We start from the raw sequence: 20,920 nt of genomic DNA on the forward strand, positions 1-20,920 counted from the left end.
TAAAAAATGGATTATTACAATTATTATAATTAATTTTCATCACATTATTAATTATATACGATATATTTTTCCAAATTTTTGGAATCGAAGCAATTCGGGCATTTTTATTCGTTAAATAGAAAAGTCGCAAAACGCTTTCGTTTCCTTAGAAATCGAGACCGCCGGGGTGTTCCATCGCGCCAGGAATACCGGTTACCAGTGAATGCAAGTCTGCAAAAAGTTATCGAAGAAACGCAAAGTGCACGCAAAGGTGCGATATGAAAAAAACGAAGTGTCGTATACTTCGAGACGTTCTCCGACATTCTTGCTCGTCGTATTCCTGGCGTCGATATGATTTTCCCGTTTACGACGGCGTAAAATAAAACCGCGTGTCCGCGTCTCCGTTCGTCCATCTGTGTCCGCGTCTCTCACGTCGCCGCACATATGCAATGGAATGCAGTTATATCGCATCTCAACCGACTCGAAAGCGCGACGATCGAGCGGCGCGATGTCGGATAAAGCGTTCCACGTCGGATATCGGCGAGAGGCGTATATCCGTGGCGCATAACTCGACCGGGCTTCGCCGCGGTTTCGCATTCAGATATGAAAAAACGAGAGCGTGAGTAGAGGAACGTCGACGGAATCGTGTTAGGTGCAACACCGTGAAATCAGCTCTCGATTATACGTGGAAGCGCTCGGCTTAAGCGCTCTACACTTAAAGCGTTTTTTTTTTATGGGACGCCTCGACCCGGTTACGTCAGGTAAGGACGAGCACACTTGACGGATGCTACCGTGTACATTATCCTGCGAGAAGGTACCGTTGTACCCCGTTGATATTAGCGGAATAATACGCTCACGCAGACACGTGTGGCATTAACAGAGTGTTGATGCTTTTTTAAACTGGCGAACGTACAGTATTAGCAGATTCATTAAGATGAAAACTGGATTCTCTGGACTTTCATCGGCATTATTAACATAAATTTCTATAAAACAACTTAGAAAATGAAATTTTTAATTGTACGTACTATAATGTATTATATGTATATTAAATTATCATTTCTTTTCAGAGAATTATTATAATGTGACCAAGTTTTTAAAGCACGAAATTAATAGTGACCAAAGTAAAGGGAAAGTTGCACATACGTATTAAAATAAATTATCATTTCTTTTTCGAGGGAAAGAAACGAAAGACGAAGAAACGATGTGACGAAGTGTTTAAAGCACGAAATTAATAATGACCGAAGTAAGAGGAAAGTTGTAGAGAACTGACTTTTGTGAATGAGTTTATATATAAATTACTTGAATTTATATCGATATCGATACCCGCGCGATACAAAGTCACTTCTCCTTTACGAGTGACGTTCGATTTCAACCGGTTTTAACGTTTGCTTTTTTACGATTTTACCCGCGTATTGTCCGCAAAATGCGACGGTAGTTAACGCGGACCGCAAAGATTTTCGGACGTCATAAATGTCGCGAATTATCATAATCGTAAATCGTACTATGCGAAAGCGCGTTCATTCGTGCAGTAATAACCGGCCAACAATATTTGACACTGAGATCGAAATCACGAAACGACTGGCGTGCAGTCCCGCAGTTCCAGCCGCTCTACGTTCCGCGGCCGGCATTTATTTACGCTGCTCTCGATCCTAAGTCAACAATCGTCGAATATACTCGCGGCGATGCAACAATGCCTGCTCCGGTACGCGGACGTTAGGATGCAGCGGAGTAGAAATATTTCTCATGGATGTTTCGTCACTTCTAGCGGGCGTGAATTGGAGGACGCAACCCTTTGAGGAGAGTGCTTTCTTTCATTAAAATTACAATGCAGACGAGATCCAGCGCAAACAAACGGGACCGCACCCCTCCCACCGAAAAAAAGGAAAAATTAGATCCGTTTATATAACGAATTCTAATGGATTATTGTGGCGGCCGTATTGTAACGACGTAGCTTAATGCCTTTACGGTACATCGTGGCATAATGAGACCCGGTAATAAAGCAGCTGAATATAGTGCGTCGCTCTCCAAGTAGTTTTCCCAGCCCATTGTGCTGGCGTATCAAGCTCCGGCCGCGCGACGTTTAACCTGACATTCAAGAAACCGTTTGTGGCGCAGTTTTGCGCAGCTTTGCGCAATTTCTTGGAAAACAGTCGGGAAACTTTGCCTTTCGGTATACGGGTCGATTCCACCGTTTTATTGGTGTTATCAGTCACGGCGATAAGATCGGTAAACGTGACTAGCGTAGATAAATGCCGTATCTTACGATAATGCATCAACAATCAAGTAAGTGTGCAAACAAAAACTTGGCAGTCTGCAAAACGAATGTGTTTCTTGTCGATTCCTAACAATTAACATTCGGCGTCGCTAATGATTGAAACGGAGAGCAAAATGCGGAACGAGTCGATCGTAAGATATTCGAATGAATCGACGCGAAAACAGCTGTTCGATCGTTATCGTTCTTCGAGGCCTTCAACGAAAGCTAGCTCTCAATGAGCCTAATAACAATATAATTGAGAGCATCTGCGAGTCGCATGCTCCGTCAATTACTAATTAGGGTAATAATGAGACAATACTTGAATTGAATAGTGGAATCGACGTAACGGTCTCCACGCATCATCAATCAGTTATGAAATGATCTAGATCTTGTAATGAGAGAGAGAGAGAGAGAGAGAGAGAAGTAAAGCAAAAGGATTACACGCTAAAGGAATAATCGCCTAGAGAGACGAGAAATAGTTTCGAAGCACATGGCGAAGAAATTCAAGGAAAACGAAAAACGTCTGGCCGCATTATTGTGTTGTGTTTATCGAAGATGTATGGCTACGGGTTCTCAATTAATTAGTGCGCGCAGGGTTATTGTGTTGATTAAAACCATGCCTGTCTTAACTGTCAAAGCGACATGACTCTGCTGTGAATAAATAGCGCTTTATCATCCCGGAGGAACCGTTATCTTGAGAAGAGAGTACGGAACTTTGTTACGCAATGGGCAATAAAGGGGGGATTAATTAATAGAAGGTTGCAAACATACAGCTGCTCTCGTCATTAATCCGGTCTTCTTGAAGAAATATAAAAAGATATTTAAATAAATGCGGAAACAAAGACGAGCGCGATGTCGCGAGATAAGAGACGATCGTAAATAATTACGCGAGGATGTAAATCGCGTGCGTTGACGGGACTGTTGGAATTTCGAGATAACGTCGAGTACATTTTTATGTAGATTCGTTTGACTCGAGTTGACCGACGAAAAAAACATAATGCAGGTTAACTAACGTAATGTGTGATCGAAACTCTCTAACACACGGCCTCATTTCAGTCAAGGACTATTAGCTTTTTACGAGATCACTGCAACCGATAGCTCGATTTTCTGCAATGACACCAGTCGGATTTGCTGAACCGAGGAACGAAAGAAAGGAACCGGACTCACAGTGCTAAATATAACGTGAACGCGTGCGCGTGTTATCAAACGTTAGCCTATCATATGAAAATTATGCCGATACAATAATGCATCTGATCGAATATGTATGTGCTGAAAGTATAAAAATAGTGCTGTAAAAAAAAACTCGGTATCCATTTTGTGTTGTACTACAACGTAATACAAACTATACTATAATAAAGGTTGACTGCTTTTTGAGGTCAACCATCTATTTCTGGACTTATGATATTTCTCGATTTATGAGTAACATGATATTTAAAATCTCAACCGGAACGTTAGATGCTACGAATGTTTGCTTTTACTGAATACAAAAATTCTCGATTTGTACGTTCATGCGATTTATATTGTGACATTTTGTTTGATTTGACTTCCATCAATTAATTGTAAGACCAGCTTACAAAATGTAATGAGTTTAAAACGTAAAGTAGTAGAATGAAAACTTCGGTACCATAATTAAATTTCTCTTAGCAGACTTTTTTGACGTCGGCCAAGCTTCAACAAAGTTTCTAGAAACAAATAATTTACCACGATCTAAATATAAACCATACGTTTTTAGATACATAATATTCTTTTAAAGAAAAATGCTTAATTGAATGTTTATAAAAAATATATAAGAATAGAAATATGTTCTTATAAATGTATTCAAGAATTATATTATACTCAAATTCAAATAATAAGTTCCATGTCTTCTTACAACATTTCTGTTAATACCATCGCCTGTCCATTTAAATGGACAGAATGTCAAATGTCATCCTCTACTGCACGAACAAACTCTCGTTTGAAAACTGGAACTTATGTTGCAATCGGAAACGCTGCACGACAAGAGCGTGGCCGCTCGCGCCCGGAACGATAATTTTCCAGCGATCGTTCACGGTTCGCGAGTGTACCGACCGTAATGACCGCTCTGTTCTCTGTGGCGTGTCATCGACATTTGCAGAATCGCTCATTGTCACAAATGACTTGAGTGCCATGGCACGCATCGTGGTCGTTCACGATGCGAAAGGCCACACGCGCGAGTTCATAAAATCTCGGGTCGTGATCGAGCGTTCCTTATTATTAGTGCATTGCGAACCATGTAGTTTAAACTGGTCCTGCGCTGCGAACCATCGACATGACAATCGTTCACTTTCACGCGACAAATATGGTCCTGTTCGCATATTATGCAACATCCATTTCGATGACTAGTAATAAGAGCAGAGCAGTAATCTGCAACGCAAAATTGGATCAGCGTGCTTCTTATCTTATGAAATATGAATTTTATGTGCCGTTGGTGTCGTGTCGCCTTTTTCGAATAATTACGAATAATTTTGAGAAACCCGAGAATATCTATCTACGGTAACCAGAAGAAAGTTACAACCATCGCTATACTGAGATTAGCCTCAAGAGATGTTAACATAAATGTTGCCGGACAGTGAAAAATGCTTGTTTCCAGTAATCTTTTATAGAAAATTGCTCAGAACAAAATTGCTTAGGACAGGTCCTACAAACGAAAGTTCCGTTCCGCAACTCTCTCTCATCCTAGTCATCGCGCTGTACGATAAAATATGGATTAGAGCGTCGATCGCGTGTTCACATTCCGAAACAGATAAATGATCGGATTAGCGAGACATCAGGTAGCTGGTTGATCGGAGATCAGAGAAGGTCAAATGGACGTTATTTGGAACGATATTCGATGTTATTGATCAATGGATTGATCTGGAATTACGGGGATGTGCTTCGGAATTGTACGGTGTAGCTTATGAAGCGCAACGAACAAAAAAAAGAGTAAAACTGGAAGCTCTACTTCCGCGTACGTAATAAATACACCACAGATCCCAGCCTGCTGTCTGATCATCATACGAAAGAATGGCTTTACTCCTGAAATAGCAACTGCGATCCGGTAATAACGCCTTTCCAACATTTACCCCGATCGCTCATTACCGCCGCGAGGTACGTGCGTTTCTCCAGGGATTTACATGCGTCCGCTTTTCACGATTTACAATGTTTAGAGGCGCACGCGGCCGATATCCCGCGGCTGTATGCCGCTTCCATCGTCCTTCCGCTTCTTGAACTCTATGCTCATTCCCCGTTTAACCCCCTCCCCCTTCCCTTGTTGATTCCCAAGATTATGGGCCAATCGTCGATTATGTCCGCTCTGGAAGCTCGCAATTTCAATGCCTATTGCCTGCCAACAGGAATATTAATGCAAAATAGATTACGACGGACCCTTGCTCCCTTTTCACCGCCTCGCGACGCCACCTATTATTCTTTCTCTTTATTCTTTTTCTTTCTTAATCCGAAGGACATCCGGTTGCAATGTCCACCGGCATATTACCACAGTACGCACGAAACAGAAGGAAGAGGGTGATCAGATAGAGCAAAGCGATGGGGAAAATATTCAAGATGCGCGGAGATAAACGGCCTAGACAGTCATTCGCTATTCTCGAATGCATAATGCCAACCGAATCGATTTAATGTGCTGCTTTTTGTCCTAACCCTTCGGAATACAGCGAACGAACGACGTCGAATACCTAATCGATGAATTTTGTTGACTGGGATGGTCGGCAGATGAAATTTCCATACGCGAGTCCTCAATTTAAAAATGTTAGAAAAATATGTTGTTGAAATGTATGTTTCAACGTTTTCTGTTGTTTAGCCGAATGAATGTCACGTGTAACCAAAAGTCATTAGTGCGAACCAATCTATTCACAATTGGTAATCATTTTTCAAAGTAACCTTCTCTCAGCTGGGGCAGAGGCTGCATTATCATCGGGATAGATCACGTTATTCCGCATGGTCGACTTGGAAAGCGACTACTAATCTTCGCAAGGGAAATGGAATGTGTTCCAGCCCAAGTAGTTATTCTATCTAATAATCGAAGAGATGCAACTAGGAGAGCTGAAAGCCTACATTCGTTAAACGCGAATGAGTACGGCAAGTTCACATAATTTGAGGAGCCTCCCGCGGAACGTTCTTGAGCAATACGTGCACGATTTCAAGGCAATTTCAAGCACTTCACCTATGTTCGTTTCGTACATTTCCTTTCACCTCTTTATCCTTCTCCATTTCACACGACGTCGAAATCTTGAAATTTCGTAAGATCATTATAAGATTAGCTGTTGGAAATCTTTGACTACACACGGTGGTTATTTTAAAAATCCTATAAAAATAGCAATCGATTTTGTAAAAAAAGAAAAAACAAATAAATCTCGTCGAAACTGACTTTTCGCAAGAAATGTGTAGCTGGAAAACCTTTTGCCCTTCAAAAGAAACAAAATCAGGTTTAGTTAAGCCGACTAAGCAGGTATAAGGTACTCAAGATGACCCATAAATATCGTAAATCTTGGATTTCCAGATTCTTAAACCTGTATTTTCTACTTTAAAAATTAGTTTATCATAACTAATCAGTTTATAGCGCAACACTAATGAATAGATTGATATTTCAATTCTTGATTCACAATATTCCTTGAAAATTATCGCCATAGAAAATAAAATAATTAAAATTTAATTTAAATGTAACGTGATGATAGTTTTATCAATTATTGCTCCTTTTTACCGTAAAATTAATATAAACTCAATTAATATCGCTATTAGTTGTTTTATTGTGTAATTTTCCGGCTTTATACATAAATCCACGTACGTTACTTCATCGTTCTAAGGTTAATAGTTCCAATGCACCATTACGTAATAGTAATGTGCCCATGGTCAAAGGGCACGATAGCTCGTACGTAGCAACTTTCACTGTAGCCCCTTCACGAGGGATCACGACCGCGATCGAAGCGTATAATGATGGTATTTTAATAAGCGTTACGTTTGGAGGTCTCTTCGGGTGTGTTTGGTATGTGTCGGAACGGCCGGCCAGTCATAATTATTACAGGTAGCTACCCACATCAGTGTCTGACACGCCAAACAATCTATAAGGCAGAATTGTTAAAAATGGCTACATAAAAGTCGCTCCATTCACACACAAGAGCGACGTTTCTATTGTGTTTATGAATACCTGTGAAATATATTTTTACTTTCCGGTATCGGCTCCGTAAAGATTTTTTTGCATGTTGCTAAAAAATCGCTTATCAAAGCTGTACTACATTACTCGACAGGTTTGCTACCAGACGTGCAAACATTACCATTGGCAATTGCGCAATCACTTCTATAATTATCAATTGTCGCGTAAACATGAATAACTGGCTAAAGATATATCGAAAGTGACATTTTCATTTTTGTGTAAAATTTCCTCGAAGTGACTCTTATATGTCGCAGTATGCATAATCGATACATCACCAATATGAGCATCTCAATAAAACTTCATATTTTTATCACTCTTTCTAAATCTGTGTTTTCTAATTCTACGTACAAATTATAAATAAGTTTATTTTTTTTAATGAAATTAACAGTGTTAAATTTAATATTTAATAATGAAATTTAATAATGAATACACAAATCTCTCTTTTATTAATTATATATTTATTATGTAAATCGCGTAATTTAAATTATTCGTAATATGATCTCGTATGCTGAGATTTTCTCTCAAAGATTAACTTAATTAGTTAATTTTTTCTTCGCTCCAATTCGCGACAGAGTGGACTCGTAAACCTAAATAACGAAATTATTGTATCTCAAATTTCGGACTACTTTTAGAATCATTAATATAAAACAAGGATACTTATTGTCATATTTTATCGACAAAAATTATATTTTCGTATTATCAGTATGTTTAACATTTCTAATCTACATTCCTGTGTTTTTAATATAATATAAAAATTATAATTAATCTTTCTTCCCTTCTTGAGTTATAATGAAAACATGCAAATAACCAGAGCCGAAATTTTATTTTACGAGATAAAAACGTACGTCTTAATGTGTGAATTAGCATATAATGGAGTAATACCTCTCCTACCCGATCGCACATTCGCTAAGATCAACTGTCTGCCCGCGACTACTTTCACACAATTATATTCGCACATTGTATTAACACCCGCAATTTAATCCTACAGCGGACGCGCGCACACCTATTCGAATTTAATAAATCCTCTCTCGCTCCGATTCGCGCGGTTGCACGGCGTGGCGCGCTGCTATCACGCTTATCCACGCTATTCGCCGCGCTGAAGAAGCAACTTACGAACACGCCACGGAAAAGGTCAAGGCACCAGCCTTGGTATCGACCTGATGTCAAGGCCATCGCCGCGCTGCAGCGCGCGCGCGCGCAAACAACGCTGGCGTATATGTGTTTTATAAAAAAAAAAATTGACGCGACTCTCGAGAAGAGAGTCCGACGAGTCAACAACCTACTCCTGGCGAAGTGGTGACTCGTTGATGATTATACCTGCGAACATGCAAACTCGCCTTCTCCGGCTGCGAGCGATCGTCTCCTTTGAAAGAAAGTTACGCCGAGGTCGTAGACGAAACAATGAACCTGACCGGAAAATCGGTTGAACGCACCAGGCGGCCGGTGCCGAGGAAGATTCCTTGGGAATGTCGAGGTTCGCCATTAATGGCGGTCCGATACGTCCTCCGTGCGAGAACGTGCACGCTACACGGCGCTGCTTTCCCGTTCAGGATTCGCGATCGCGAGCACCGACAATCGTATCAATGATTTTTGGGAGCGTGTGTATCGCGCGTGGAGAACGAGAATCCGCGAGCCAGAATTCCGGTGTAAGGATCGCTATCTGGAGTTTGCTCAGGTAGAAGAACGCTTTCTTAAAATTCACATCGCCCCGTTTCCCTCTCGCAAAAGAAAAGAAACCGAAAATCGAGGCCGTTATACGCGTTTGGGAAGCTTCCAGTTATCTCGAATGCCCAGAAGATCTCGCACATCGGGCGCGTCGAATTTTAATCGTTGGCATTGAACTCACCGATGTTGGCGTGATATTAAACTTGCAAGCATAACATTCGTCATAATATTCGTACGAACATTACGCACTTCTTTATGCTAAAACTAAATTAAACATGTACGCGCAGGCGAAGATTTAGCGAAGACGGCCAGAGATTTATATACAATTCTCGTTGCGCGCACAGACAATTCTCGTTACGCGAATGGAAAATCAGCTTTACGAATTGAAGCGTAAAACATGGAACAGATGGGGCCAGGTCGCGCGCAAGTATCCGTTATGCAATGATCGCGTCTCAAGCACGTGGTATTGGCTCATCGCGCTTCTAGAAAAACATGGCGAGGAAACCCGTAGCAATGGGCAGGTGCGAATGCGTTTGCGAGCAGCGGGCTTCTTTAAGGTATCGCCTAGAAACCCTTGCAATTAAAGACGACCGTCGAGCCCTCGCCGCCACCTGGCGCGAGGTGCGCAGGTGTCGGCGAGAGAGAGACAGAGGAAGAGAAACGAAGAGACATAGAAGCTGATATTGTAGCCCGCGATCCCCACCTGTTGATGCACGAAGACGGCTGCAGCTCCGCTCCGCTTCGCTCTGCTCCGCTCGATCTCGGCTGGTCGTTGCTATGCCGCTACTGTCGCAGGGAAAGGCCCGTCCTCCAGGTCGATCGCGGCGTCCTTAAGATCCGAGGAAGATGATGACGCGGGAAGAAAACGATGGAATCAGCAATACACCCACTGTACATTAACACCACGTCACACGCTGAAGAACGCTGGCTCTCGCGTGAGAAAGAATTTTTGCCCGATTTACCTTCTCTTTCGCGATTAAATGCCCGGGAGCAATGATTCACCACGTAATGCCGTCGACCGGTGCGTTATCAGTCTACGTCTCTAACGTCTCGCGACGACGTCGACGAAGACACCGTCATTCTATCGGCGTGTTCGTAATAAAAGACACGGCCCGCGATCCATTCCGCGCGAGCGCCGTTGCACGACTGTTGCCGATGTTAACCGACCACAATGCCGCGCGAGGTAACCGAGAATGTCCGACGACGACCGAGGACTCGCGTACGAGACCGAGCGCGGCCGATTCGACTGGATGGAATGCGCGCGGCGGAAACCAGCCGGGATCGGAATCGGGATCGGGCGCTCCGCCGTCGCCGCCGCCGGTGCTCCGCCGCGCCGGTTCGAAGGCAATCCAAGGCAAACGACCGCGCTGCCCGCTCTTCGTTCCTCCGCGCCGTAGAGGCCCTTAAGACTGCTATAATCTATGTCTATTATCCCTCTTCTCCGTTCGCTTCTCGGCCGCGTTATCCCGCCCGTATTTTGCGATACGTGGCGCGCTAAATTCGCGCCGATTCGAATCGAGCCTTAATCGAGCATCGCTCTTAGGTATAATACCTTTCTTAAGTTTACGAATCGGCGATTAGGATTAAGAATTTTTATTCAATTAACAGACATGTACGTCGTATCGAATTCTTGCGTCAGAATTTAATTAAAGAGACTCTCGCGACGTTAAAAATTATCAAACAAGAATTAATTTGTATAAATCAAAATTTGCTAGAGTTATAAATGTAATATGAGAGAGAATAAGTTTTTTGTGCTCACATATATGAAAGATTTACAAAGAAAAAAAAAACGTACAAATTTTGATCTGTATAATAATTTTGATCTGTATATAAAAGCAAGATAATATTTTTCTTCACGGAATTACAAATTCAACATCAATCATAACGAAATCCGTAGAAAGTGATAAAAGCGACATCGTGAATGATTCACAACGCTTACTGGACGTCGGGATACATTATTTAATAGCCAGAGGGCATCTTTAGCTAATACTAAATAATATTTAATTAAACCGCGCATCGAATATTTTGCAGTATTAACATCATTTTCTCCAGATAAATTTTTTAATAATAAAAAGTCTTTTCGGAGTAAACATGTAAGTAACTGTCACAAAATTGAAACATAAAAAATAATTTGAGTGGCGCGATTAACAAAAAATTTTGCACCTTTTGCTTTTAAATCATAAAAGATAATGAAACGCGTTTTTGCTATTTATCGCGATTCCCTAGCTGTGATCGTCGAGAAAATTTGTTGGGTTCCTTAAATTTCTCAAGTTTATTCAAGTACTGCTTGGGAAGAAAGTTATATTACGCTTAACGATAACTGATTATCGTTTCAGCAGAAATTTATGTGGATGCTTATCTATTGCCACACAGCGCCGAACACACGCGCGTTCCTCTTCCTAAAAATTATTCCGGGTTCTTACAGCGCGTGACACCCACGCAGACATCGCCTCGTAAAGTCCTACTAAAATATCGTATTGGTTTACACTTATTACATGCTTATGCAGTACTTACATAATTTCACATTTATGCGTAACGCTGAAATGCGTCGCCATGCAGGATAAACGTTCGTGTAGTGTGCACGCACAGCATGCTTGCGCAACGATCCACGGAGAGTGCGATCACAATGGCATTATTTACAATCGTGGATCGGGAATAATTTTCGCGGGGCGCATAAAGTACCAGTTAATGCGTCCCGACCTTTCTGGGCGGATGTAATATCGAAAATGAAAACGCTGAGGGAAAAAGGAGAGAAAAGGAAAAAGAGGAGCAGGCGAGGCGTTCCGTCCGGTGCGAGAAGTCGCGACAATATCCTCGAGGAAATTCTCGGTCGTCGAGGCACTCAAGGCGCCCGGTATCTTCTTGCTCTTGTTCGCGGCCAGTTCGAAAGAAACGAGATGTTGCCTCGTAAGTTAGATCGTACGGGCACGAATGCACATACCAGCATTGGTGTGCACCGTGAGCCGGATTGCACCGACCAACGTCTTGCCGACCATCTGCCGGTTGTGGCCAAGGACGTCGAGTCCTTCGATGCTGTTGACCCGGAGAGGTGAGGTCGATTCAATTAAAGGCACAATTAAAGCATTCTCGCCGAATGTTTGATAACACCGCTCGCAACGGCGAGCACGTTCGAGCGGAAATGAACGCGTACGAACGTCGCGGCGGCGTCGCTGAAACATTATTGTTTCGCAGCAAGACCGTGATAGTTGCTCTTACGCGTCGACAATTGTATTATATGTATGTACACAGTGTGACGTATCCACATATTCATTTGCGTTTAAGCACGCAAGCATTCATGCGGAGTTTCACGTTTCGACCCAAATGTGTTACCTCGCTGCGCGCTCGCCGATACGTGCGCGGTGACCGCAGTCTCTCGAACGCCGACGTGTTCCAATTAGAGGCTCAGCGACGAAAGAGAACGACGAGGACGACGACATGGTTTCCTCGTTAATCACGATGATTACGCCATTTTCGTGAGCGCAATCAGCCCCGAAAGAAACCGTTGTGTCGCGATAACTGGTTTAAGGAAGGGCAGAACGTCCGACCTTCTTCGTGAGCGGTATCAACGGAATTTTTTCGACAAGTTAGTTCCGTCCGCCGCACGTTGGACGAGACAGCGAAATCGAGTTTTGCAAATGACGATTCCGATAGATTTCCGCTTTATCAGCGTCAGGAGAAATCGAGAGCAAAACTCTCCCAAAAGTCGGAAATCAATTTGTCGCGATTAAAATGTCTAATACGTAACTTGTCATTCTTCTAGAACCATTGAAACAAAACCATTGAGACAAACAGAACTCTTTAAAGATGCGGATAAAATAGGAAAGAGGATGGAGGACAAATGTGCGCGATACGGAGCACGTGTAGACCGAGAGCCACTGATTGCGAGAGACACGCAACAATCGCTGCAATTGACCGCGTAATAGAAACGCGTTATGCAGGCCGCGGCAGGAGCCGGTAGGATACCGGTCGACCTTGAGAATGAACACGATTCCTTAACGTGTGTTTTCCCTTTTATGGAAGGGTTCCGCGTTCGCGTAATTGCCGCGTTACGCTCGACTTTTACAAAATTCGTGAGCGCTCGGAAAGATGGACAGGGTACCTCGTACCGGACAGCAGAAATCACACCTGTCGATTTTTCTGAGCAGAACGACTCGCACTTTGTGAAGGGAGAGGTAGGTTACAATTTATCGTGTAGCCTTTGTAACGTATTTTAGATACAGCATCATATTAATTGCAGACTAAGATTCAGACCGTTATTTTCTTCTTGTAGGCTTTTAGATCTTTCATTATTCGCAACCGGTTTAAATTGAAGGCATCGATCATTTGCTAAACATCGAAACATTCTCTAGTTTGCAATTGTGAGTTTTGAATTGTATCACGAGAATGCATTGCATTATCGAGAAATCGGCATTAATGCGGAAAAATTCACTTAAGTTAATTCGGAGAGAGTAAAGCGCCGTGAGATCGACAGATCGACTTTGGGAAAGGGCGAGGGCGTGTGAGAGACCAACTGCCCGGATCCATTGGGCTTAGATACCTCTAATTTTTTTTTATGGTAACCACATGAGAAAGTCCATAGTAGGGTCGTGTAACAACCGGGGTGTATGCTAAGCAAATGCAAATGTACCCGATCTGCATAATTCGCCAGGAGATTTCTCTTTGTTTTGCACGGTTTCGCCTTGGACCAGCCACTCGGTTTACGCGATACCGATCGAGGTGTCGTTGTTTATTACCCAAGGTGTTGAACTCTGACGCTTGGCGTTTTGATAAAACGAATAAAATGGAAAAAAAATGAGATAACTTTTGTTGTATAATAACGTTTACAAGATATTGCTGCGGATGCAAGATAATATTAAAAGAAGCGAAAATTTTGAAACGGAAATTTATTGAAATCTGTTTTTTACGCAGAAAAATTACTGAATTTCATATATAAACGTTAGTACGAAATTACATAATATTTATTAATAGTTTTTAGTTTTAAGATAGATTTTTTTTAAGGCAAAGAGAGTACAGAAAGAATTAAACAATACGAAATACATTAATTATCATTAATGAAAAAATATAAAGGAGAAAAAGCAAAAAAAAAGAGAAGAATTGGATTTGGACAATGAAAAGTTTAAACTAGAAAAAAGGTAAAAGGAGGAAAAAGATACCACACAGAAAAAGGATAGAAAAATAAAAAGGAGACGCTGGAATTCTCTACAGATAAAGAGCAGTTTTCCGAGGGTATACATTTGACGGGGTTCTCAGACTCGCAGGTAGAAACTCGTACAATCGCAATATGGATTTTGTACCTGACGGTTCTCTACAGAACCGTAAAGGATATAGTCAAACAAGAAGCAGTGAGTTGGGACGAAATTTCTTGAAAAATATTTAGAAATGCAAATTTCTATAGCAGTTCTAAATCGCGGTTCTCTTATTAGCCTTGCAGATATGATTTAAATATACGATCAAAACGTCGAAGCGACTTAGACATTTTGCAAAATATTTGACAACGAGTTTGAGCAACGCGATTAAACTGATCGAACGTTTTGACGATCGAGCAATATCACGATACGATTATCGACATGCATAAATAATCAAATCAAAAACCATTTGAGAAACCGGACATGATTTATCGTACCACGTGTGTATCGTAGCCTCTGTACATAATTTTCCGGTGAATTGTAGGGTAGCTTAATTGACACGTCACCTCTTCTCGTAGTCTACACAGAGCCATTCGTCTTACCTTCGATCCACGTGTCGGCCTTAAATCAATTCCGGGTACGAACAAATTACCAAAAGGGATTAATGGCTTCAACGCCGGCCCTAATTGGTCCCAAATCATGCGAAGGAGCCTCGCCCGATCGTTTGCCTCGCCCTTATGATACGAACAGCGGGAGATACACCCTCGCTTGATGTTATCTTGTCACTGAAGTCAATTCTACGCCTACATGAAATTAATGAACATCCTTTTTCGATCGATTACTCGTGATTCTGGGATCGTGTACGCCCGTATGCGAATATATATATGTACGGATAACCTTTAGTATCTTTTAAATTACACCGTGCCTCGGTGGGTGGATGAATGAATGGAACTACCCACACGCTGACAATGAAACGCATTTGCTAATCTAACGCCATTCCACTAACTCATCCGAGCCTGTAATAAGAATTACGAAACTTTAGCTCGTTTGTGCGATTAGAGACCTGCCTCAAAACCGGTGCGAGAAGTCATGGAATTCGAGGGAAATGGATAGATTGCCTTAATGTAATAATCATTAGGAATCCCTGAACATGTGTCGGGTCTATAAAGAGTAAGGCATTCGTTGTCGACGTTTAAAAAAAAAGATATCTAAAAGATTCAGTCTATTAATCTACTCAGCGGTACACAAAAGTCGTTATTTATTTGTTACAAGTTCCACTTTGTGCTTTGCGCAATTCTCAAGAGAACAATTTAGTAAAAATCTTGATACAAGATGATTACGTAGGAACAGCCGGAAACGAGAGAGAAAAAAAATTGAATGTAGAACGTAGAAAAATCATACGTTCGAGTTAAAGACATTAACTTTTGGTCAATGGTTGATTTTACGGTTATAATGTGTTGCTCGAGTGATTCGTCTCGGTAGATAAAAAAATCTTCGTCAGATGTTATTTTAAATTTATAGCTCGGGACGACTTTCACACATAGAAGAGATAACGAACAGAAAACGAAATCTTTACACGGAAAGAACAGTTTACAGTTTTGTTGAAGTATTTAAAAGTTTAGTTAGATAGAAATCTCAAAACAATTTTCTTGGGCCATTAAAATAATTATAAAGGAAGTTTAAGCATGATGAGCGATGCTGTAAAAAATTTTGACATTCTAGCAATTAGCTTAAACATCTTATATATTTATTTTGATGATCCGACAAAATTATTTTCAGATCTGTAACAAGATAAATTTTTAAATTTTTTAGCAGAAACATTTTTTTCCATACAAGATAGTTATAGGTAGTATAAAATTAATAGCGACAGCCTCGCAAATTTTTTTTCACAATTTCAGAAGTTTAAGACGTTAATCCCGGAAAAATTCATTAGAAAATATAACTGTAATGCAACTGTTCAATTCACTGCCGCACCTATACGCGATGATTTCTAAAATAATATTAATCTGTGTTATTAACATAAAATGTATGTACTTTTTTCTCGAATGTTTGAAATAGTGGAAAAATCACAGAAACTCAAGCGAGACTTTCGCATGTAATTAGCGAGGAAAAAAAAAGCAAGAAGTTGATCGAGAGAATTAATGTTTGCAAGCGTGGTCAATTTATTCCGCCTCGTACGGATTCACTCTATATGCATGGAAAGTTGAGAGAACGCACGTTGGACTTTACACGTATGCACTCGCTCTAATGCAGTAATCGAGTTAAGAACGCACTAACGTCATGCGTGTGACACGAGGCAGACTCAGTGAAAACCTGCATGAAGATTTGTTTCTTTTTTTGTTCGAATTTATAATTAATACATTTCTAACTAACACAGTTGGATCTGCAGCGACAAAAACGTGCCTGTACCGCTCGAATCATACGAATAAATCGTCCAATAATATACGCAACGTATAATCAACGAATCGACATAAAGGCACCCGTAGGCGGATTAACACGATTGGACGAATTAATTTGATTTCGAAAGGTTCGATCGTACGCCGCGCCGTTTAATATAAATCAATTGAATCGACAGTTACACGCTTGCGTTTTGCACGTAGAAAATATTTTTTAAATTACATTCTCTTCTGCCTTAATTTCTACAAACGAACCTATCGTTTTAATTAGTATACCGTTGAATATACCGTAACGTTACAATTACAAGGCCTCTGAATGAATAATGCAAAATCATCATTGCGGAATGACGAGTCTGTCTTAAATCGCGATAACGTAATTGTGATTACGGTGCGAACAGCGATTTGCACGCAACAATGTAAGAAATTTGCGATTGTTCGATCGTGGATAACTCACGCTATCGCTCTATGGTATTCGCTGCTATGATATTAAGCTGTCACACAGAAGGCGATAACGCGAACGACTTATCGCACTCACGTGCAAAGCCGAGTGCAATGGCGTACGTAGGCGTATTTGTGATTTACGTCAGTGCGGTTTGTTTCTCATATAATGTCCGCGCGCGAAATCAATCATTCGGCGATTAATCCGCGAGATTCGCTAATTATCGTACCAGCTGCGCTAGTCTCGACCGGTTGTAAATCTCACTTGGAAAGAACACTGCTTAAAGGTAAAAGGTGCGATGTTTATTTACGTCCGTCAAGTCCCGTACAAATTTTTGCAAATGGTACAGTCGGTAAATAAATCCTCGTGGAAGAGACGTTAGAGAGGAGTTCGTTTATTAGAAACGACCTGGTTTATCCTGCGTCATCGTCGGCATTGCCGATGTCTCGCTGCTCGTCTTCTTTCTCCCGTTCGCAGGGCCGTACTGGTGAATCTCGCGCTTGATTATCTCAATGTCGTTCCTCACGGCGTCCAGCAACTTCATCATCCTCTCCATCTCACGCAGCACCGGTCTGGGTCGATGAACCGTGAATGACATTGACCGAAATCGCTACACACGAAATTAACAGATCTTACGGAGCCATCAGCAGCCCGCCTTCGAACCTCTTCTCCTCGTGAGCCCATCGTAAATCTCTCAGAATTAAATGGAGCTTATTGACATCCTCTCGAACTTTGGCTGTCTGCTCGCGATACTCGTTCAATTCGCGTTCTTCAAACTCGATATCCTCCGCGAGGCATGTCTCCTTCTCCTTGTAATGAGCGACTCCGTTAACCATTTCAGCGATTCTAATTTCGATTTGCCAACAAGCGGTTAATAAAGCCCTTGTTCAGACAGACGGTTAGACAGATACACCAGTAGTAATTCATTCGTCGCCTTAAGTCAAAGATTTTTCATATTAAACCTGCGACACCGTAGATATCTCGTCGGATAGCTCTACGTACGTAAATCAGTAATGCAAACCATGAAATATCGTCAGCGCAAAAGTTAAAGCGCCGAACACGATCTTTATCGGTGATTTCGAAACAACCAAAAGAACATTCAAAAAGCAATTATGCAACCTAAATAACTATGTCAGTATAGCCACAGAGGCAATACCGCTTGTTTTAACGTACTTGTTGCGCAATTTTTCTAATTCTCTGTCACGTTCGTCCAATTTATCTTTATAAAGCGCATGAGCCATGTGTAAAGCCTCGTAATCCATAGTGGTCATTCCTTCCCCGAGAGTTTCCAGATTTCGCAGCTGGATTTTTATCTTTTCGAGACGGTGCTGCAGGAGAATGTAGTCGTAACGAGTGCGAGTGAGAATCTCGCGTCGTGACACCTGGCAATGAAGAAGTTCTCACGTGAGCCCCGCGACTAACGTGTATGCACGTCGGGCGGATTTAATTGGTACGTCGCATAATTGCTGTAATAGACAAGTGATGATTCACGGTCATTAAGTTACACCTGCCGACGGGTTATCTCGTTGACAGCCTTCTCCGTAAGCATTCGTCCGGTCTTCGCGTAAATGAGACCCGTCGCCACTTCCCTCTCGCGAGCCAGGAGTTCGTCGAACACTCGCACGTTTTCGTCGTGCGCCTTTTGCACTCTGTCTTCGTAGCTTTGCATGTCGGCTATTATCTGCGTCTTCCGCTCCGTTATGTCGTCGAGATGCTGCTTATACGTATGCAATGTTTGTCTATAGATCTGTTCCATTTGCTCGGATTCCTTCGTTGTATCCACGGGTGTCGCTTTCTCTTGCATCTGCATGCATAAATGTATCGCTTCGAGAATCATTTCTATTGAAGACAGTGGGTATTTCTAAGCTGCACTTTCACATGCATCAGTTTAGTCGGAATCCAATTGAAACATTAAAAAAGAAGTAAAATAAATAAATAAATAAATAAATAAAACTTGCAGTTAACTGTAGTGCAATATAGAAATTGAATTAGATGTATATATAAAATTTACTGTTGGTTTAAATATCTAACCTTTCTCATATGCTTGATAATCCACACCTCGAGAAGCCTATTTTTCTTTCGTAATTCTGTTTGCTCAGCTAAAAGTTCTTTTAATTTTCTGAGCATTGCCTCGCGACTGGCAAAAATCTGCACTGGCAATCACATAAAATCTCAGTGCAAATAATAGTATTTAACTTATTACGTTCTTTTTAATATCGCTATTCGCATTGCAATTACGATCATTGTAATTTCATGAAAACACGTCAGGATGCTTGGAGAAGCCTTTTATTATTACCATTTCAATCGATCACAATAGCGATGGAACACGTATACAATGCGGAAACACATTTGTGCGGGGGCGCGTGATGAGAAGGGAGACTTAAGTCCTTAGAATATTACGAAGGTCGTGAGGCACAGTAATTCCACGGGCAGAATGACGCAGAATGACAAGTTTATGCGAACCTCGACTGGTATCTCAGCGAGCACGTGATCAGGCCCCACCACATCTTGCTGCACTTCCTCTTCGGGCTTCTCTGCCGTTGAGATTGTCGCAGTATCATCGTATGGTGCCTCTACCTCTTCTTTTGCTTCCTCATCTTCGCGGCTCCGCTCTACGTATCTTTCCTCCTCGTATTCGAATTCCCCCGGTTCCTCGTCCAAAATAAAAAACTCATCCATTTTGTAAATGTCTTCCTCGTCTTCTGCTCGCTCCAGTTGCTCCTCTTTCCTCTCTTCTTCGTACTCTTCATTCTCCAGTGTTAGATTTTCATCATCGTCGCTGACCACAGTATTCAAATATAACCTTTTCCCGTTGTCCTATAAAAGAAATGACGCGTTATCGAATTCCCGGGGACGTCCACAAGTTACCGCAGGCGATACCTCGTCGGCGACTCCGTCCGCGTCGTTCTCCGTCCGCGTCGTTCTCCGCCATTTGCTCCACGTATCGAGACTTGATTTGAATCGATAAATGTAAGCAGTCGCGCCCCGGGACGCGGTACGGAGCAGCGAATGCTATGGGGAAACGGGGCTGGATAACAGCTGCCAGACGATGAAAACAGTCGAACGAATTCACCGCGGTTGGATCGACGTCTTCGCGAGGAGGCCTCGAGCCGCATGCGGTCGACCTTGAAGATCGAAGATGATCTTTTCTCTCGTATATGCTGCCACTGCCGCGTTGGTTTAACCGCGCTCACGCAGACACCGCGCTGGGAGGAAAAGTTCCTCGCAGGACGTCGATTAAACTGCTGCGAGCTACCGGACACCGTTGGTGTGGATGCACGGTGCATCCTGCGGCGCGCAGGGTATGATTTCATCTTCGTGTGCTTTATTCTGCGCTGGCCACTCTTCTCGCTGATGTATGAAAAGTTTATTTATGGGGGACGTGCCTCGTTCGATCACGCGAGAGCCGCATGACGGCAGTAACATAGTGAGTTGAAACCCGAGTATCTTTCGTTTACCGGACGTTAAAGCGAAGGGAATTAACAACGACACGGTATGTACATAATTCGTCAGGACTGGGGAGCGACACAACATAATATTTTGTCCCCTCCTCTCCTCCCCCCTTCGTCTTCTTTTTTTTCGTCGCGATAAAAAGTGCTGCATTTTTATTTTTAATTTATAAACTACAAACATAATTTGAATGTTTGCTGAATGCAAACAATTTAATTTTAACTGTTTTTAGACAAGTTTATATTTTATTTAAAAATTTAGCTAAGTTCAATTAAAAATGTAATAAACATATTTTTGGCTAGGAAATAAAATACATTTACGAAATATATTTATTAATGTAATATACGTTAAAACTGATTGCATCTTTCTGCACAATACGTTTAAAAATATATGTCGTTTTTTATTTAACATCACGATGTATCTAATATTATAATTTAAATATTACTTTCT

The 20,920-nt window shown here is 41.7% G+C and overlaps 1 protein-coding gene across 2 annotated transcripts in view; it reads right to left on the reverse strand.

Moving 5' to 3' along the window:
- The window catches only part of LOC105201908 (protein Shroom2), a 166,249-nt gene that overhangs the window by 105,719 nt on the left and 39,610 nt on the right, over nt 1-20,920 (reverse strand). The window contains exon 1 of one of the 2 annotated variants that reach the window (XM_026133283.2): nt 9,763-10,188. The exons of the other annotated variant lie outside the window; for it this stretch is intronic. The gene's annotated coding sequence lies outside the window, so the exon portion shown is untranslated. Of the gene's footprint in view, nt 1-9,762; nt 10,189-20,920 lie in introns of those variants that run through there. 2 annotated transcript variants of the gene reach the window in all.

This window comes from Solenopsis invicta, chromosome 9 (assembly GCF_016802725.1).
Source record: "Solenopsis invicta isolate M01_SB chromosome 9, UNIL_Sinv_3.0, whole genome shotgun sequence".
In the NCBI taxonomy this organism is placed as follows: domain Eukaryota; kingdom Metazoa; phylum Arthropoda; class Insecta; order Hymenoptera; family Formicidae; genus Solenopsis; species Solenopsis invicta.